The sequence below is a fragment of the Arachis ipaensis genome, chromosome B6 (genome assembly GCF_059453495.1).
Source record: "Arachis ipaensis isolate K30076 ecotype BB chromosome B6, ASM5945349v1, whole genome shotgun sequence".
NCBI classification, from domain to species: domain Eukaryota; kingdom Viridiplantae; phylum Streptophyta; class Magnoliopsida; order Fabales; family Fabaceae; genus Arachis; species Arachis ipaensis.
Window position 1 is genome coordinate 105,173,099 of NC_142441.1, and position 22,275 is coordinate 105,195,373.

A 22,275-nucleotide genomic window follows, 5' to 3' on the forward strand; every position below is an offset into this window, starting at 1 on the left:
CGTTATTGTTTCACATGTCCACAGGTTGATAGGTATAACCCAGCAAAGTAGCTTAATGACCAATTTAACCAGAGAGTCCTTCAATGGCATCTTGCGCTGGATTGATTGCCATTGGATGCGGTACGTGACATTATTTTATTTAGTTTTCCTTAATTGATTTATCTTATGTGATATATTACAATTTAATTAGCAGTTTCAATAGACGCTGTTTGACGGCCATCACTCTGTACTGGTTGAGAGATGACTGGGAGAGGGGGACATGGATGTCTGTAGTTCTCTTGGTCTACTTTAAATATGCTGAGTTTCACCATGCTGATTGGGTGAAAACGCTAGTTCGGTGGCCAACAGCCAGTACCTGAAGACCCAGTCAACATTGATAGGTTCATCACGACCATAGGACTGGGAGAAGACGTATGATGGCCCACTTGTCATAGGGAGTAGTACAATAGATGGAGGTCTTGGTTCAAGAAAGATCACATGATTTTCATATAACCATTCACAGACTACCATCCTACGCAAGAGTATTGGGATTGGTGGCAGTTTGCTTGCTGTTAGGGATGACAACGGGTCCCTATAGAGGCGGGGACATCTCTCCCACCATCACCACCCATAATCCATCCCCATCTCTGCCCCATCCTCGCGATGGGTAACGGGAACCCTTTTATCTGCTGAGGACCGAGGTCTCCACAGATATCTACAAATTTTAAAGAAGATTAAAAGAAATCAATCATTAGAATCATAATCTCCATTACCAGCAACATTTAGTCATAAGTTTACAATCCATACCCAAACCAAATCAATCAAATACCAAAAGACACCTAAAATATAAGAATTTTTAAATTCATTCATCCAATTTCAAATTCACTTTAACAAAAACCAAAAATAGAAGCAGACATTAACCATAAAAAACCATAAAAAGTAACAAATTCAATCATCTAATTTGAAATTTACTTCAGCAAAAATCAGAAGCAGAAGTAGTTATCAACCAGATCTTCTGTAATTCAATATCAACCTGTATAAAAAAAAGCAGATTTTAAAAAGAAAATAGAACAATATCTTTTTAATAGTAACTAAAGCAATTTCTGAAAAGAAGAAAAATAAAATAAAATAGTGTTTTTGAAAAAAAAAAGAAATACCTTTTTCTTTGTCAGCTATAACATCTTCAACGGCAGAACCTCCATCAGTAGCGCCGTTTCTTTTAATTCTCTGATCTCTCTTTATCAAATGTTCTTTCTGCATACAGTAGTACCACGACCCTTCTCTCTTTTCAGAAGCACGATAACGGCGTTTGACTTGGTTGGGTCAGATGCGCCACGGCGATGTTTTCCTCGGTTAGGATAGGAGCGCGATGACGATGTTCTCCTCATGTTGGGTATCAAGCGAGTGACAAAGGTACTGTAGTCACGTTGAGAATGAGAGGGGGATGCAATGAAAGGAGAGGAGATTAGCGGTGACAGGTTGGTGGGTGGTGGACGGCAGTGAAGAGTTAGGAGGAGAGTTTTGTGCAAGTTTGAGAGAGGAAAAAGTAAAGAGAGAGGAGGAAGTGAGAAGAGAGGGAGTGACGGTAGAATGGATTAGAGTTTCATGTGAACTAATATATATATATATATATATTAGGGTATTTTAGTAATTTTTTATTTATGGGTATTACATGGTTACCCACGGGGCGAGTATTTCATTCCCTGCCTCCGCCTCCGCCTCCGTTTTTGCCCCCGTCCTATTTAATAAATGGGCCCTCGTTCCTCATCCCTACAAGTGTAAAATTGCTCCCATATCCATCCCCCAACAGGTAATTCCCAGCAGATACCCACCTCGCCGGGGAAAAATTGCCATTCCTACTTTCCGTGTTAGACACCTGTCTGACTAGGACATGCTTGATGATCCTAAGCTTTCGACTCTTCTTCGAGATGTGCAACCTACCACCATTCAACCTAGGGATGTGCTAGACCTTCCTCGTGATGTACCTGATTATCGTAGGTGTGCAAGGGAGGTTCGGCCAGACACCCGGAGGCTGGCTAGGAGGGAGAGGGGATGCGAGTGACGGTCGAGGAGTTGCGGGGTCTTGGATGGAGCGAGTGAGACCTCGTATGGAGTGCTTAGATGTCGAGTCTGAGAAAAAGGTAGAGTATGCCCAACACGAGATCTCGATGACATCCCAGCTGATGAGGAAGGGCCACCACCACTTCTCCCCCACCGCCACTACCACCACCACTACCACCACTACCAGTGTCACAACCACAATCACACCCAGACGATCCTTCTGGGGCTCCACCTGGCTGGGTGGATATTGGTGCATCGATAAGTTGTCATCAGGTGAGTATGATAGATGATATCTAGATTGACAAGGTATTTTAGCTGCACACCATCGACTAGCACACCATGTAGCATATTGTAGACCAGTTCCACACGGGTAGAGAACAGGGTATCAGCCAGGGTATTCATGATTTATCTGCTCCTGTAGCCACTTCTATGTGGATTCCTGGTGTAGAATTTCTAACGATAACTTACCAGCAAGTACACTAGATCGTACCAAGTAATAAACTCAGGTGAGTGGGTGTCGATTCCATGAGGATTAATGGACTAAGCAAGCAATGATTGATTAATTGTTTCAGTAGATAAGTAGAAATAGGAGTTTTGAAAATCAAATAGCATAAAAGACAGTGAATTAAGAAAAGTAAACAGTAAATGGTTGAGTAAACAATATGAGAATAGAGTTAAGGCTTTAGAAATGTCTAAATGTCAACTACCTTGATCATACAATGATTCAGTTTATAGCAAACCCTAGGTGCTTGAATTCCTATTCCTAAGCAATTCAATCTCCTCTAATCCAATCAACTGTCAATTCCTTGATCAATCAATTAAACTAGAGGGTTAAGTGCAATTTCTGATTTATAAGCCATACAAACCCTAAGAATCCAAAAATAATGCAGTTATATGTCACATACCACATTAAGTACATATAATTAAGGAGTTGTGAGAAAGTGGTTTCAAGCTGTAATTCTAATGATATAACTTTTCCAAGATTCAAGAGAATTTAAATTAGATTAGAGTTATTTTTCAGTAATCACTAATCTGTAAGATGAAGAACGAAACCAATTCTTAAACATGAATGAATGCATTAATCAAGAGTAGAACAACAAATAGTTATTAATCCATCAAAGTAAATAGAGCTCCTAACCTTAACAATGGAGGTTTAATTGCTCATAGTGTGAAGAAAATCCTAGGAGAGAAAAAACTATAAATTGCAGAATAAAAAATTAGGAGAAGAGAAGTTTCCGCGAGGGCGAATCTCTATCCTATTTATGGTCCTAAATTGAAATTGATTTAAAACTTAAATAAAAACCTAAATATATATTCTCTAATTTTTATTTGATTTACAAAATCAAATCTCCAAAGACTTGTTGATTTATTTGCACGCATGGTCCCCACTTTGATCCACACTATCGGCGCTAAACGCCGGTGACTGGGCATTTAGCGCCATCCATATAGTGAGCCTTGCACGAGTTTCAACGTCCGCGGCGCTAAATGCTGGTGTGGTGGCATTTAACGCCACTAGTCCAGAAATTTTTGCACATTTTACAAAGCTCTCGGTGCTAAACACCGAGTTATGGCGTCTAGCGCCACCTATCCAGAGAAAAATGGGTCTTATTAAGATCTTGCAGTCGTGCGTACGCACATCATATTGGTACCCATACTTTCCCTTGTAGCTCCAATGATGTGTACGCATCATGATGCGTACGCATGAGCCTCTTTTGCTACTTCATGCGTTTTTCACCAATTTTTCATCCGAATGCTATCTAAAATTAACAAAGAACCACAGAAACTCAAAGTAGCACCCAAAGGGGTTTAACAAATCAACAGAATACCATATAAATTATACAGAAAAGATACTAATGATACTCACGTATCAGTTGCTTACTCGTCAGTTGGCCTCAGCTACTCATGTGGCATGGATGTCCGTCCTGGTGCTTAGTACGCAACACCCCCATCAGTCGACTATGGGTGGTTGATCACTGCATCCCAGCTGCTATCACCACCACCAGTGTTTTCACCTATGCTACCTCACTACCAAACACATCCGTATCCACCTATGCGGTACCATTATCCTCTGCAGTACCCACATCCTCCACCTCCTCCACTCCTGCACATACAGGCTCTTCCAGTGGCACGACCTATTAGACCCTTGCGTGAGGCACTGCCTCTATTGTGTGGCACAGGGCATCACTTGCGTTTCCCTCTAGACCAGTACCGATGATTAATTTTATATGCTTTGTGTAGTGAAATTTATTTAGTTTTTTGTATATTCCGAGTTTAGTTGAAACTTAACTTATTTAGTATTTTGTATTATCCAAGTTTAGGTGAACTTAACTTTATTTAGCATTTTATATTATCCAAATTTAGTTTGTTTGTATTATCCAAGTTTACTTGAAAACGAACTTCGTTTAACATTTACTATTTAATTTTCACATAACTCGTAGAGACGTCATAGTGTAGTTGACTTAAGAAAGACGAAAAAATAACACTACAAAAAAACCATCAATTTTTAATAAATGAAATACACAACACAACTACAATAATGAAATACCACAAATACATGACACAACTAGGTATCCTCTGTGGGTTGATTGGGGCACCCTTTCCGAGTATGGTCTGTTTGCACATTACGAAATCTCATAGCAACTGGTCTGCCAATTGCTTTTCTACTCATGGAGGGATTAGAATGCAAACTTGTCCCATACCACTCTGGTCATAGCTTCTCGTCTGGTATCGGCAAAAACTCTACGTCATATACCTTAAACAATGCCTCTTGCCTGTACAATGGATGAACATATCTCCCCAATTGACACTTGTAGTGACACAAGTAGCAAGTGCATGACGACATAGAAAACAAAGTGACTAGACCACAGGCACATATGCCTGCACTCAACCGAACCCGGAATAAACCTTAACTCCAACCCTCTAGAGGCTCTAACTCCTCCACCACAATCATTGAGGCCTTCTTATCGCAATGTGTTACCTGCATCTTTGGGATTTGGTGCACGAAATTGTGATCATCAATGGCACCAACAACTTGGTATGCACAATTGTAATCTCAACTCTTTATCACAACTCCACACAACTAACCAGCTAGTGCACTGGGTCATCCAAGTAATAAACCTTATGTGAGTAAGGGTCGATCCCACGGAGACTGTCGGCTTGAAGCAAGCTATAGTCATCTTGTAAATCTCAGTCAGGCAGATTCAAATGGTTATGGAGGATTGATAAGTAAAAGATGAATAAAACATAAAATAAAGATAGAGATACTTATGTAATTCATTGGTAGGAATTTCAGATAAGCGTATGAAGATGCTTTATTCCTTCTGAACCTCTGCTTTCCTATTGCCTTCTTCCAATCATTCATACTCCCTTCCATGGCAAGCTTTATGTTGGGAATCACCGTTGTCAATGGATACTTCCCGTCCTCTCAGTGAAAATGTTCCAAATGCGTTGTCACCGCACGGCTAATCATTTGTCGGTTCTCGATCATGTTGGAATAGAATCCATTGATCCTTTTGCGTCTGTCACACGCCCAACACTTGTGAGTTTGAAGCTCGTCACAGTCATCCCTTCCTAGATCCTACTTGGAATACCACAGACAATGTTTACACTTTTCAGACCTCAGGAATGACCGCCAATAATTCTAGCCTATACCACGAAGGTTCTAATCTTAGATTAGAAACCCAAGAGATACACATTCAAGCTTGATTGCATGTAGAACGGAAGTGATTGTCAGGCACGCATTCATAGGTGAGAATGATGATGAGTGTCACGGATCATCACATTCATCAAGTTGAAGAACGAGTGTATATCTTAGAGAAGAAGTAGGCATGAATTGAATAGAAAAACAGTAGTACTTTACATTAATTCATGAAGAACAGCAGAGCTCCACACCTTAATCTATGGTGTGTAGAAACTCCACCGTTAAAAATACATAAGAACAAGGTCTAGGCATGGCTGAATGGCCAGCCCTCATAAAGGTCTAAGATAGCATAAGACTAATCAAAGATCAAAAGTCCCTAAATACAATAGCAAAAGGTCCTATTTATAGAGAACTAGTAACCTAGGGTTTACAGAAATGAGTAAATAATGCAGAAATCCACTTCTGGGCCCACTTGGTGTGTGCTTGGGCTGAGTATTGAAGCTTTCACATGCAGAGACTTTTTTTGGAGTTAAACGCCAGCTTTTGTGCCAGTTTGGGCGTTTAACTCCAGCTTTTATGCCAGTTCTGGCGTTTTGACGCCAGAATTTCTATGCTGACTTGGAACGCCAGTTTGGGCCATCAAATCTTGGGCAAAGTATGGACTATTATCTATTGCTGGAAAGCCCAGGATGTATACTTTCCAACTCAATTGAGAGCGCGCCAATTGGGCTTCTGTAGCTCCAGAAAATCCACTTCGAGTGTAGAGAGATCAGAATCCAACAGCATCTGCAGTCTTTTTTCAACCTCTAAATTAGAGTTTTGCTCAGGTCCCTCAATTTCGGCCAGAAAATACCTGAAATCACAGAAAAATACACAAACTCATAGTAAAGTCCAGAAATGTGATTTTTATTTAAAAACTAATAAAAAAAATGAAAACTAACTAAAATATACTAAAAACATACTAAAAACAATGCCAAAAAGCGTATAAATTATCCATTCATCACAACACCAAACTTAAACTGTTGCTTGTCTCCAAGCAACTAAAAATTAAATAGGATAAAAAGAATAGAATATGCAATGAATTCAAAAATATCTATGAAGATCAGTCTTAATTAGATGAGCGGGGCTTATTAGCTTTTTGCTTCTGAATAGTTTTGGCATCTCAATTTATCCTTTGAAGTTCAGAATGATTGGCATCTATAGGAACTCAGAATTCAGATAGTGTTATTGATTCTCCTAGTTCAGCATGTTGATTCTTGAACACAGCTACTTTATGAGTCTTGGCCGTGACCCTAAGCATTTTGTTTTCCAGTATTACCACCGGATACATAAATGCCACAGACACATAACTGGGTGAACCTTTTCAGATTGTGACTCAGCTTTGCTAGAGTCCCCAATTAGAGGTGTTCAGAGCTCTTAAGCACACTCTTTTTGCTTTGGACCACGACTTTAACCGCTCAGTCTCAAGTTTTCACTTGACACCTTCACGCCACAAGCACATGATTAGTGACAGCTTGGTTTAGCCGCTTAGGCCAGGATTTTATTCCTGTGGGCCCTCCTATCCACTGATGCTCAAAGCCTTGGATCCTTTTTTATTTCACCCTTGCCTTTTGGTTTAAAGGGCTATTGGCTTTTTCTGCTTGCTTTTTCTTTTTCTTGCTTTTTCTCTTTTTTTTTTCTTTTTTTTCGCATATATATTTTTTTCTGCAAGCTTTTCACTGCTTTTTCTTGCTTCAAGAATCAATTTTATGATTTTTTAGATTATCAAATAACATTTCTCCTTTTTCATCATTCTTTCAAGAGCCAACAATTTTAACATTCATGAGCAACAAATTCAAAAAATATGCACGGTTCAAGCATTCATTCAGAAAGACAAAAGTATTACCACCACATCAAAATAACTAAACTGTTTTAAAATTTGAAATTCATGCAGTTCTTTTTCTTTTTCAATTAAAAACATTTTTCATTTAAGAAAGGTGATGGACTCATTTTCATAGCTTTAAGGCATAGACACTTAGACAGTAGTGATCATGTAATAAAGACACAAACATAAATAAACATAAAGCATAAAAATTTGAAAAACAGAAAATAAAGAACAAGAAAATTAAAGAACGGGTCCACCTTAGTGATGGCGGCTTGTTCTTCCTCTTGAAGATCTTATGGAGTGCTTGAGCTCCTCAATATCTCTTCCTTACCTTTGTTGCTCCTCTCTCATAACTCTTTGGTCTTCTCTAATTTCATGGAGGAGGATAGAATGCTCTTAGTGCTCCACCCTTAGTTGTCCCATGTTGGAACTTAATTCTCCTAGGGAGGTGTTGATTTTCTCCCAATAGTTTTGTGAAGGAAAATGCATCCCTTGAGGTATCTCAGGGATTTCATGATGAGGAATTTCCTCATGCTCTTGTCCATGAGTGGGATCTCTTGTTTGCTCTATCCTTTTCTTATTGATGGGCTTGTCCTCATCAATGAGGATGTCTTCCTCTATGTCAATTCCAGCTGAATTGCAAAGGTGACAAATAAGATGAGGGAAAGCTAACCTTGACAAAGTAGAGGACTTGTCTGCCACATTGTAGTGTTTTAGGGATATAACCTCATGAACTTCTACTTCCTCTTCAATCATGATACTGTGGATCATGATAGCCCGGTCTATAGTAACTTTAGACCGGTTGCTAGTGGGAATGATTGAGCGTTGGATGAACTCCAACCATCCCCTAGCCACGGGCTTGAGGTCATGCCTTCTTAGTTGAACTGGCTTTCCTCTTGAATATCTCTTCCATTGAGCGCCCTCTTCACAAATGTCTCTGAGGACTTGGTCCAACCTTTGATCAAAGTTGACCCTTCTAGTGTAGGATTTGCATCATTGGCAAGTTGAATGACAACCTTACATTTTCCGGACTGAAATCTAAGTATTTTTCCCGAACCATTATAAGCCAATTTTTAGGGTCGGGGTTCAAACTTTGATCATGGTTCTTGGTGATCCATGCATTGGCATAGAACTCTTGAACTATTAAGATTCCGACTTGTTGAATGGGGTTGGTGAGAACTTCCCAACCTCTTCTTCGAATCTCATGTCGGATCTCTGGATATTCACCCTTTTTGAGCTTGAAAGGGACCTAGGGGATCACTTTCTTCTTGGCCACGACTTCATAGAAGTGGTCTTGATGCACCTTTGAGATGAATCTCTCCATCTCCCATGACTCGGAGGTGAAAGCTTTTGCCTTCCCTTTCCTCTTTCTAGAGGTTTCTCCGGCCTTAGGTGCCATAAATGGTTATGAAAAAAATAAAAAGCAACGCTTTTACCACACCAAACTTAGAAGGTTTGCTCGTCCTCGAGCAAAAGAAGAATAAAGAGAGTAGAGGGAGAAGAAATAGAGGAGATGGAGGGGGTAGTGTTTCGGCCAAGGGGGTAGATGTGTGAAAATGAAGAAGTGAAGATGGGTTTATATAGGAGTGGAGGGAGGGTTTGGTTCGGCCATGTATGGGTGGGTTTGGGAGGGAAAGTGGTTTGAATTTGAATAGTGAGGTAAGTGGAGTTTATGATGGGTGGATGTGGATTGGTGAAGGGTTTATGGAGAAGAGGGTAAGATTTGATAGGTGAGGGGTTTTTGGGGAAGAGGTATTGAGTTGATTGGTGAAGGGTATTTAGGGAAGAGTATTATGAAAATATGTGAAGAATAGAGAGAGTTAGTTGAGGTTGGTGGGGATCCTGTGGGATCCACAGATCCTAAGGTCTCAAGGATTTCTCATCCCTGCACCAATTAGGCGTGCAAAATGCCCTCTGCTGCCAATCCTGGCGTTAAATGCCAGGTTGCTACCCATTTCTGGCGTTTAACGCCAGCTTCTTGCCCTTTTCTGGCGTTAAACGCCAGTATGGTGCCCATTTCTGGCGTTAAACACCCAGAATGGTGCCAGACTGCGTGTTTAACACCCATTCTGCTGCCCTTACTGGCGTTTTTCTCCTCCAGAGTGTGCTGTTTTTCATTCTATTTTTCAGTTTGTTTTTGCTTTTTCAATTGTTTTTGTGACTTCACATGATCATCGACCTATAGAAAACATAAAATAACAATGGAAAATAGAAATATAACATAGATAAGTAAAATTGAGTTGCCTCCCAACAAGCGCTTCTTTAATGTCAATAGCTTGATAGTGGGCTCTCATGGAGACTCACAGATACTCAGAGTATGATAATGGCCTCTCAACACCAAACTTAGAGTTTGGTTGTGGCCTCCCAACACCAAACTTAGAGTTTGAATGTGGGTATTTTGTTTGACTCTGCATTGAGAGAAGCTTTTCATGCTTCTTCTCTATGGTTACAGAGGGAGATCCTTGAACTTTAAACACAAGGGAGTCCTCATTCACTTGAAGGACCAATTCTCCTCTGTCAACATCAATCACAACTTTTACTGTGGCTAGGAAGGGTCTGCCAAGGATGATGGATTCATCCATACACTTCCCAGTGTCTAGGACTATGAAATCAGCAGGGATGTAGTGGTCTTCAACCTTTACCAAGACATCCTCTACAAGTCCATAAGCCTATTTCCTTGAATTATTTGCCATCTCTAGTGAGATTCTTGCAGCTTGTACCTCAATGATCCCTAGCTTCTCCATTACAGAGAGAGGCATGAGGTTTATGCTTGATCCTAGGTCACACAGAGTCTTCTCAAAGATCATGGTGCCTATGGTACAAGGTATTGAGAACTTTCCAGGATCTTGTCTCTTTAGAGGTAATTTCTGCCTAGTCAAGTTATCCAGTTCTTTGGTGAGCAAGGAGGTTTCATCCTTCCATGTCTCATTACTAAATAGCTTGGCATTTAACTTCATGATTACTCCAAGGTACTTAGTAACTTGTTCTTCAGTAATATCTTCATCCTCTTCAGAGGAAGAATACTCATCAGAGCTCATGAATGGCAAAAGTAAGTTCAATGGAATCTCTATTGTCTCAGTGTGAGCCTCAGATTCCCATGGTTCCTCATTAAGGAACTCCTTAGAGACCAGTGGACGTCCATTGAGGTCTTCTTCAGTGGAGATCACTGCCTCTTCCTCTTCTCCAGGTTTGGTCGTGTGGGGTATGTTGATGGCCTTACACTCTCCTTTTGGATTCTCTTCTGTATTGCTTGGAAGAGTACTAGGAGGGAGTTCTGTAACTTTCTTGCTCAGCTGACCCACTTGTGCCTCCAAATTTCTAATGGAGGACCTTGTTTCAGTCATGAAACTTTGACTGGTTTCAATTAGATCAGAGACTACAGTTGCTAAGTCAGAGTGGCTCTACTTAGAATTCTCTGTCTGTTGCTGAGAAGATGATGGAAAGAGCTTGCTATTGCTAAACCTATTTCTTCCACCATTATTGTTGTTGAAGCCTTGTTGAGGCCTCTGTTGATCCTTCCATGAGAGGTTTGGATGATTTCTCCATGAAGGATTATAGGTGTTTCCATAGGGTTCTCCCATGTAATTCACCTCTTCCATTACTGGGTTCTCAGGATCATAAGCTTCTTCTTCAGATGAAGCTTCTTTGGTACTGCCTGTTGCTGCTTGCATTCCAGACAGACTTTGAGAAATCATATTGACTTGTTGAGTCAATATTTTGTTCTGAGCCAATATGGCATTCAGAGTATCAATTTCAAAAACTCATTTCTTCTGATTTGTCCCATTATTCACAGGATTCCTTTCAGAAGTGTACATGAATTGGTTATTTGCAAATATTTCAATGAGTTCTTGAGCTTCTGCAGGCATCTTCTTCAGATGAAGAGATCCTCCAGCAGAGCTGTCCAATGACATCTTAGACAGTTCAAATAGACCATCATAGAAAATACCTATGATGCTCCATTCTGAAAGCATGTCAGAAGGACACCTTCTGATCAATTGCTTGTATCTTTCCCATGCTTCATAGAGGGATTCACCTTCTTTCTGTCTGAAGGTTTGGACTTCCACTCTAAGCTTGCTCAATTTTTGAGGTGGAAAGAACTTTGCCAAGAAGGCATTGACTAGCTTTTCCCAAGAGTTCAGGCTTTCTTTAGGTTGTGAATCCAACCATGTTCTAGCTCTGTCTCTTATAGCAAAGGGAAAAAGCATAAGCTTGTAGACCTCAGGATCAACCCCATTGGTCTTGACAGTGTCACAGATTTGCAAAAATTCAGCCAAAAACTGATGAAGATCTTCCAATGGAAGTCCATAAAACTTGCAATTCTGTTGCATTAGAGAAACTAATTGAGGCTTAAGCTCAAAGTTTTTTGCTCCAATGGCAGGGATTGAGATGCTTCTCCCATAGAAGTCAGGAGTAGGTGCAGTAAAGTCACCAAGCACCTTCCTTGCATTGTTGGCATTGTTGTTGTTTTCGGCTGCCATGGCTTTTTCTTGTTTGAAAAGTTCTGTTAGGTCCTCTATAGAGAGTTGTACTTTAGCTTCTCTTAGCTTTCTCTTTAAGGTCCTTTCAGGTTCAGGATCAGCTTCAACAAGAATGCCTTTGTCCTTGCTCCTGCTCATATGAAAAGGGAGGAGAAGAAAATATGGAATCCTCTATGTCACAGTATAGAGATTCCTTGAGGTGTCAGAGGAAAATAAAAATAGAAGGATGAGGTAGAGAAGAGAGAATTCGAACTTATCAAGAGAGATAGAGTTCGAATTGTTGATAATGGAGAGGTGTTAGTCCTTTAAATAGAAAGATGTGAGAAGAGGGGAAGAATTTTCGAAAATAAAGTAAAAGATTTTGAAATAATTAATAGAAATTTTGAAAATTTAGTAAATGATTTTCGAAAACTAAGATTGGGAAAGAAATTAAGTGATTTTTGGAAAAGATTTTGAAATTAGAAATAAAAAAGATATGATTGAAAATTAATTTTGAAAAAGATGTGATTGAGAAGGTATGATTGAGAAGATATGATTGAGAATCAAATTTAAAAGAAGAAAGTTTTTAGAATTAAAGTTGATTACTTGACCAATAAGAAATTAAAAGATATGATTCTAGAATTAAAACTTTTGATCCTTTCTTAATAGGCAAGTAACAACTTGAAAATTTTGAATTAAATCACTAATTGTAGCAAGGATTTTCGAAAATAGTAATAAATAAAAAATTGAAAGAAATTGATTTTAAAAAGATATGATTGAAAAGATATGATTTGAAAAAAATTTGATTTTGAAAAATTATGAAAATTTGAAAAAGATTTGAATTAAAAACAAAATCTTCCCTCTAGTGTCCTCCTGGCGTTAAACGCCCAGAATGGCATCCATTCTGGCGTTTAACGCCCAAAATGCTACCTTTTTGGGTGTTTAACACCCAGCCAGGCACCCTGGCTAGCGTTTAAACGCCAGTTTTTCTTCTTCACTGGGCGTTTTGAACGTCCAGCTTTTTCTGTGTGATTCCTCTGCTGAATGTTTTGAATCTTCAATTCTCTGTGTTATTGACTTGAAAAGACAAATTTTTTTAAATTTTTTTTGAATTTTTAATGATGAGAAACAATAATAAAAAGAATGCAACTAAGATCAAATAAGCAATGCATGCAAGACACCAAACATAGAAGTTTGTATACTAAGGACTATAACAAATTGAAAATGCATATGAAAAACAACAAAAGACACAAAATAAGAGAAATTAAAGATCAGAGCAATGAAATCATCAAGAACAGCTGGAAAATCAATGAAGAACATATTACATATATTCGAAAAATGCAAGAAGAAGAAAGACATGCAATTGACACCAAACTTTAAAAATTGACACTAGACTCAAACAAAAAACATAAAATATTTTTTATTTTTATGATTTTATAATTTTTTTTTTGTGATTTTTCGAAAATTATATGGAAAGGAAAATAAAGGGATTCAAAATTTTTAATGAGAATTCCAGGAATTAGACATGGCTTACTAGCCAGCCAAGCTTTCAGTGAAAGCTTCGGTCCAAAATACTAGACATGGCCAATGGCCAGCCAAGCTTTAGCAGATCATTACTTTCAACAGCAAAATTGATAGAAATCAACAAGCTCTTGTGATGATAAGTTGAAACCTCAGTCGAAAAGATTAGACATGGCTTCACAGCCAGCCAGACTTCAACAAATCATCATGAAACTCTAGAATTCATTCTTAAAAACTCTGAAGAACAAAATAGAAATTTTTTTTTGTATTTTTGAAAATTTTTTCAAAAATAAGAAGTAAAAAGCTTAAACATAAAATAAAATTACCTAATCTAAGCAACAAGATGAACCGTCAGTTGTCCAAACTCGAACAATCCCCGACAACGGTGCCAAAAATTTGGTGCACGAAATTGTGATCATCAATGGCGCCAACAACTTGGCACGCACAATTGTAATCTCAACTCTTTATCACAACTCTGCACAACTAACCAGCGAGTGCACTGGGTCGTCCAAGTAATAAACCTTACGTGAGTAAGGGTCGATCCCACGGAGACTGTCGGCTTGAAGCAAGCTATGGTCATCTTGTAAATCTCAGTCAGGCAGATTCAAATGGTTATGGAGGATTGATAAGTAAAAGATGAATAAAACATAAAATAAAGATAGAGATACTTATGTAATTCATTGGTAGGAATTTCAGATAAGCGTATGAAGATGCTTTGTTCCTTCTGAACCTCTGCTTTCCTATTGCCTTCTTCCAATCATTCATACTCCTTTCCATGGCAAGCTTTATGTTGGGCATCACCGTTGTCAATGGCTACTTCCCGTCCTCTCAGTGAAAATGTTCAAAATGCGCTGTCACCGCACGGCTAATCATTTGTCGATTCTCGATCATGTTGGAATATGATCCATTGATCCTTTTGCGTCTGTCACACGCCCAACACTCGCGAGTTTGAAGCTCGTCACAGTCATCCCTTCCCAAATCCTACTTGGAATACCACAGACAAGGTTTAGACTTTTCGGACCTCAGGAATGGCCGCCAATAATTCTAGCCTATACCACGAAGGTTCTAATCTTAGATTAGAAACCCAAGAGATACACATTCAAGCTTGATTGCATGTAGAACGGAAGTGGTTGTCAGGCACGCGTTCATAGGTGAGAATGATGATGAGTGTCACGGATCATCACATTCATCAAGTTGAAGAACGAGTGTATATCTTAGAGAAGAAGTAGGCATGAATTGAATAGAAAAATAGTAGTACTTTGCATTAATTCATGAAGAACAGCAGAGCTCCACACCTTAATCTATGGTGTGTAGAAACTCCACCGTTGAAAATACATAAGAATAAGGTCTAGGCATGATCAAATGTCCAGCCCTCATAAAGTTCTAAGATAGCATAAGACTAATCAAAGATCAAAAGTCCCTAAATACAATAGCAAAAGGTCCTATTTATAGAGAACTAGTAACCTAGGGTTTACAGAAATGAGTAAATGATGCAGAAATCTACTTCCGGGCCCACTTGGTATGTGCTTGGGCTGAGTATTGAAGCTTTCACGTGTAGAGACTTTTCTTGGAGTTAAACGCCAGCTTTTGTGCCAGTTTGGGCGTTTAACTCCAGCTTTTATGCCACTTCTGGCGTTTTGACGCCAGAATTTCTATACTGACTTGGAATGCCGGTTTGGGCCATCAAATCTTGAGTAAAGTATGGATTATTATTTATTGCTAGAAAGCCCAGGATGTCTACTTTCCAACGCAATTGAGAGCGCGCCAATTGGGCTTCTGTAGCTCCAGGAAATCCACTTCAAGTGCAGGGAGGTCAGAATCCAACAGCATCTGCAGTCCTTTTTCAGCCTCTGAATTAGATTTTTGCTCAGGTCCCTCAATTTCAGCCAGAAAATACCTGAAATCACAGAAAAATACACAAACTCATAGTAAAGTCCAGAAATGTGATTTTTATTTAAAAACTAATAAAAACATAATAAAAACTAACTAAAATATACTAAAAACATACTAAAAACAATGCCAAAAAGTGTATAAATTATCCGCTCATCAGGATTCCTTCTCTATTCTTCTCAATAGCAGCCACTAAGAAAACTAATTACTGGCTGCTAGTTGTGCCTATGCCTCCTTACTCTTCATGACGAACAACTGTTGCAGCCTCTTGTAAGTACATCTAATAATGGATGAAATCGATAAATACCGCACCCTTCAAAACTACATTCATGCACTCGAAGAGGTTTGTTGTCATGTCCCCAATCCTACGACTGCTATCACAATGTTGTAACTATATTTCCTTGTTGAATCTACTGGCCCAGTGATAAACCACTATTTTGTGATTTATCTTGTGCTAAATTGAGTGTTTTTTATCAAGTCTTTGCACACTTATTCATACAATTTGCATGATTTTACAATTCCTTCCTGATTCTATTCTATGATTCAAAACTCGCTTTATACGCCCTTAAATTGTATATTTTTAATGTCCTTTTAAACCATTCGATGCCGTGATCCGTGTGTTAAGTGTTTTCAGGCTTTATAAGGTAGGAATTGCTTAGAGGATTGAAAAGAAGCTTGCAAAAAATGAAAGGAACACACGAAAGTAAGGAGCTGACCGGCGAAGAACGACGTGCGCACATACCTGATGCGTGCGCGTGAGTTGGAGATTTCCACAGCGACGTGTGCACATACTTGACGCGTACGCATGAAAAGCGAAATTGCATGGTGACGCGTGCGTGTACCTGACGCGTACGCATGACAGGCGAAGAAGACCATCGACGCGTACGCATGACTGACGCGTACGCATGATGTGCGCCACGTGTAGAAAGTGCAGAAGACGCTGGGGGCGATTTTGGGCTGAGTTTGGACCCAGTTTTCGGCCCAGAAACGCAGACTAGAGCCAGGGGACAAGCAGAGACTCAAGACACATTGACACATTCACAATTTACAGAGTTTTTAGTTTTTTTTTGCTTTGAATCTTAGGGAGAAAAATACTACCTCCTCTAGGGTTCTTCATATTCATAGTTCTAGGATTTTATGCTTTTGATTTGGATATCGAGAAGAGTTACTACCTCCGTTGAAGTTTTCATCATTCTAGTTTGTTTCCTTATTCGTTTACTCTTTTTATCACCCATTAACCCTGTTCAGATATGGATGTTTATGGCTTTGGAATTTATTAATGCAAAGAATTATTTTTACCTTTAATTAATTTTCTATTATTACTTTATTCGAATTATCATATCTTCTTTTTATTCCCTTTACATGTCTATAAGAATGGTATTCATATCAATGGAGTAGATGATGAGCGGATAATTTATCCGCTTTTTGGTATTGTTTTTACATAGTTTTCAGTATAATTTAGTTAGTTTTTAGTATATTTTTATTAGTTTTTAGTTAAAATTCACATTTCTGAATGTTACTATGATTTTGTGTATTTTTCTGTGATTTCAGGTAATTTCTGGCTAAAATTTAGGGGCTTGAGCAAAAATCATATTCAGAGGTTGAAGAAGGACTGCAGATGCTGTTGGATTCTGACCTCCCTGCACTCAAAGTGGGTTCTCTAGAGCTACAGAACTCAATTTGGCGCGCTCTCAATTGCGTTGAAAAGTAGACATCCAGGGCTTTCCAGAAATATATAATAGTCCATACTTTGATTAAGGATAGACGATGTAAACTAGCGTTGAACGCCAGTTCCATGCTGCATTCTGGAGTCAAACGCCAGAAACAAGTTGCAAAGTGGTGTTAAACGCCAGAAATAGGTTACAAACTGGCGTTCAACTCCAAGAAAGACCTCTACACGTGTAAAGCTCAATGCTCAGCCCAAGCACACACCAAGTGGGCCCCGGAAGTGGATTTCTGCACTATTTAATTATTTCTGTAAACCCTAGTAACTAGTTTAGTATAAATAGGACTTTTTACTATTGTATTTACATCTTTGGAACATCTTTGGATTATCTTTTGATCCTTTGATCACGTTTTGGGGGCTGGCCATTCGGCCATGCCTGGACCATTATCACTTATGTATTTTCTACGGTAGAGTTTCTACACACCATAGATTAAGGTGTGGAGCTCTGCTGTTCCTCATGAATTAATATAAAGTAGTACTACTGTTTTTCTATTCAATTCAAGCTTATTCCTTCTCTAAGATACCCATTCGCACCCAAGAACATGATGAATGTGATGATTATGTGACGCTTATCATCATTCTTACCTATGAACGCGTGCCTGACAAACACTTCTGTTCTACATGCAAACAAGCTAGAATGAGTATCTCTTAGATATCTAATACAGGGGACCGAGTCCGAGCTATTAGAGTCTTCGTGGTATAAGTTAGAACCTATGGATGGCCATTCCTGAGATCCGAAAAGTCTAAACCTTGTCTGTGGTATTCCGAGTAGGATCTGGGAAGGGATGGCTGTGACGAGCTTCAAACTCACGAGTGCTGGCCGTAGTGACAGACGCAAAAGGATAGTAAATCCTATTCCAGTATGATCGAGAACCGACAGATGATTAGCCATGCAGTGACAGCGCATTGGACCATTTTCACAAAGAGGATGGGATGTAGCCATTGACAACGGTGATGCCCTACATAAAGCTTGCCATGGAAAGGAGTAGGAATGGTTGGATGAAGATAGCAGGAAAGCAGAGGTTCATAGGAACGAAAAGCATCTCTATACGCTTATCTGAAATTCTCACCTATGAATTACATAAGTATCTCTATCCTATTTTAATTATCTTTTAGTACACTATAATCTCTTAATACATTTGAATCCGCTTGACTGAGATTTACAAGGTGACCATAGCTTGCTTCAAGCCGACAATCTCCGTGGGATCGACCCTTACTCACGTAAGGTTTATTACTTGGACGACCCAGTGCACTTGCTGGTTAGTTGTATGAAGTTGTGAAACAGAATTAAGAACATGAACGTGCGTATTGAGTTTTTAGCGCCGTTACCAAGGAAGGAATGATCACGATTTCGCACACCAAGTTTTTGGCGCCGTTGCCGGGGATTGTTCGAGTTTGGACAACTGACGGTTCATCTTGTTACTCAGATTAGGTAATTTTATTTTAATTTTAAGCTTTTTATTTCTTATTTTTGAAAAATACAAAAAAATTAATTTCTTCTTTTTCGTTTTTCCCAATTAATTTTCGAAAAAATCCAAAAAAATTTATAAAATCATAAAATCAAAAATATTTTTGTGTTTCTTGTTTGAGTCTAGAGTCAAGTTTTGAGTTTGGTGTCAATTGCATCTTTTTAATTATTTTTGAAAATTTCATGCATTGCATTCTTCATGATCTTCAAGCTGTTCTTGGCCAGTCTTCTTGTTTGATCTTCATATTTTCTTCTTTTGTGTCTTTTCTTGTTTTTTATATGCATTTTCAATTCGTTAGTGTCTAAAGTTTGAAAATTTCTAAGTTTGGTTTCTTGCATGTTTTTCTTTTCTTAAAAATTTTCAAAAATAAGTCTTGATGTTCATCTTGATCTTCAAAGTGTTCTTGGTGTTCATCTTGACATTCATAGTGTTCTTGCATGCATTAGTTGTTTTGATTCATAATTTTTATGTTTTGTGTCAATTTTATGTTTTTCTCTCTCATCATTAAAAATTCAAAAATAAAAAAAAAATATCTTTCCCTTTTTCACTCATCAAAATAAAAAATTTGAGTTGACTTTTTCAAAATTTTTTAAAAATCTAGTTGTTTTTATGAGTCAAATCAAATTTTCAATTTAAAAATCTTATCTTTTTCAAAATCTTTTTCAAAATCAAATCTTTTTCAATTTTCTTTTCATATTTTCGAATACCTTTTTAAAATTTTTCAAAATCTTTTTCATTTTTTTGAAAATATTCAAATTAATTTTCAAAATTATTTTTCTTATTTTATTTCTTAATTTTCGAAAATTTTATTAGCATTTAATGTTTTGATTCAAAATTTTTCAAAGTTGTTACTTGCATATTAAGAAAGGTTCAATCTTTAAACTCTAGAATCATATCTTTTTAAATTTCTTTTTCAAATCTTTTTCAAAATAAATTTCAATCACATCTTTTTCAAAATCAATTTCAAAATCTTTTCTAACTTCTTATCTTTTCAAATTTGATTTTCAAATCTTTTTCAATCAATCTTATCTTTTTGTTTCAATCATATCTTTTTCAATTTCAATCATATCTTTTTAAAAAAAACTACCTAACTAACTCTCTCCTTCTAATTTTCGAAAATACCTTCCTCTTTTTCAAAAATTCCTTTTTAATTAATTAATTGTTTTAAAAATTTAATTTAATTTAATTTCCATTTTAATTTTCGAATTCTAAATTTAATTTTAAAATATTTTTTTAATTTTCGAATTCCTTTCATCTCCTTCTAATTATTTATTTACTTACTAACACTTCTCTTCATCTCATATCTCAGCTCTTATCCTCACCCTTGTGTTTGGATTATCCATCTTTCTTCACTTTTATTCTCTTTATTCTTCTACTCACATAAAGGAATCTCTATACTGTGACATAGAGGATTCCATATTTTCTTTTCTGTTTTCTTCTTTTTCATATGAGCAGGAACAAGGATAAGAACATTCTTGTTGAAGCTGATCCTGAACCTGAAAGAACTCTGAAGAGGAAGCTAAGGGAAGCTAAAGCACAACTCTCTGGAGAAAATCTGACAGAAATTTTTGAAAAAGAAGACAACATGGCCAAAAATAATAATAATGCAAGGAAGATGCTTGGTGACTTTACTGCACCTAATTCTAATCTACATGGAAGAAGCATCTCAATCCCTGCCATTGGAGCAAACAATTTTGAGCTTAAACCTCAATTAGTTTCTCTGATGCAACAGAACTGCAAGTTTCATGGACTTCCATCTGAAGATGCTTTTCAGTTCTTGACTGAATTCTTGCAGATCTGTGATACTGTTAAGACCAATGGGGTTGATCCCGAGGTCTACAGGCTTATGCTTTTCCCATTTGCTGTAAGAGACAAAGCTAGAGTATGGTTGGACTCTCAACCTAAAGATAGCCTGAACTCTTGGGATAAGCTGGTCACGGCTTTCTTAGCCAAGTTCTTTCCTCCTCAAAAGCTTAGTAAGCTTAGAGTGGATGTTCAAACTTTTAGATAGAAAGAAGGTGAATCCCTCTATGAAGCTTGGGAGAGATACAAGGAACTGACCAAAAGGTGTCCTTCTGACATGCTTTCAGAATAGACCATCCTGGATATATTCTATGATGGTCTGTCTGAGCTATCAAAGATGTCACTGGACCATTCTGTAGGTGGATCCATTCACCTAAAAAAATGCCTGCAGAAGCTCAAGAACTCATTAACATGGTTGCAAATAACCAGTTCATGTACACTTCTGAAAGGAATCCTGTGAATAATGGGACGCCTATGAAGAAGGGAGTTCTTGAAATTGATACTCTGAATGCCATATTGGCTCAGAATAAAATATTGACTCATCAAGTCAATATGATCTCTCAGAGTATGAATGGATTGAAGAAATCATCCAACAGTACTAAAGAGGCATCTTCTGAAGAAGAAGCTTATGATCCTGAGAACCCTGCAATAGTAAAGGTGAATTACATGGGTGAACCCTATGGAAACACCTATAATCCCTCATGGAAGAATCATCCAAATTTCTCATGGAAGGATCAACAAAAGCCTCAACAAGGCTTTAATAATGGTGGAAGAAACAGGTTTAGCAATAGCAAGCCTTTTCCATCATCCACTCAGCAACAGACAGAGAATTCTGAGCAGAATCTATCTAGCTTAGCAAATATAGTCACTGACCTATCTAAGGCCACTTTAAGTTTCATGAATGAAACAAGGTCCTCCATTAGGAATTTGGAAGCACAAGTGGGCCAGCTGAGTAAAGGGATCACTGGAACCCCTCCTAGTACTCTCCCAAGCAATACAGAAGAAAACCCAAAAGGAGAGTGCAAGGCCATTGAATTGATTACCATGGCCGAACCTACAAGGGAGGGAGAGGACGTGAACCCCAGTGAGGAAGACCTCCTAGGACGTCCAGAGATCAATAAGGAGCTTTCCTCTGAGGAACCAAAGGACTCTGAGGCTCATCTGGAGACCATAGAGATTCCATTAAACCTCCTTATGCCATTCATGAGCTCTGATGAATATTCTTCTTCTGAAGAGAATGAGGTTGTTACTGAAGAGTAAGTTGCCAAGTACCTTGTGCAATCATGAAGCTGAATGCCAAATTGTTTGGTAATGAGACTTGGGAAGATGAACCTCCCTTGCTCATCAATGAACTGAGTAATCTGGATCAACTGACATTACCTCAGAAGAAACAGGATCCTGGAAAGTTCTTAATACCTTGTACCATAGGCACCATGGCCTTTGAGAAAGCTCTATGTGACCTTGGGTCAGGGATAAACCTCATGCCACTCTCTGTAATGGAGAAACTGGGAATCTTTGAGGTACAAGATGCCAGAATCTCATTAGAGATGGTAGACAACTCAAGAAAATAGGCTTATGGACAAGTAGAGGACGTGTTAGTAAAGGTTGAAGGCCTTTACATCCCTGCTGATTTCATAATCCTAGACACTGGGAAGGAAGAGGATGAATCCATCATCCTTGGAAGACCCTTCCTAGCCACAGCAAGAGCTGTGATTGATGTGGACAGAGAAGAGTTGGTCCTTCAACTGAATAAGGACTACCTTGTGTTTAAAACTCAAGGATCTCCTTCTGTAACCATGGAGAGAAAGCATGAAAAGTTTTTCTCACTGCAGAGTCAACCAAAGTCCCCACAGTCAAACTCTAAG

The 22,275-nt window shown here is 38.3% G+C and overlaps 2 non-coding genes across 2 annotated transcripts; one reads left to right on the forward strand and one right to left on the reverse strand.

Annotated features, from left to right (window-relative positions):
- The first annotated feature begins 11,509 nt into the window (after window positions 1-11,509).
- On the forward strand, window positions 11,510-11,617 carry LOC148562157 (small nucleolar RNA R71). The gene has a single exon (XR_015887025.1). It is a non-coding gene; the product is annotated as a small nucleolar RNA R71 (small nucleolar RNA).
- Window positions 11,618-20,585: 8,968 nt separating this feature from the next.
- On the reverse strand, window positions 20,586-20,693 carry LOC148562158 (small nucleolar RNA R71). The gene has a single exon (XR_015886708.1). It is a non-coding gene; the product is annotated as a small nucleolar RNA R71 (small nucleolar RNA).
- Window positions 20,694-22,275: the final 1,582 nt, after the last annotated feature.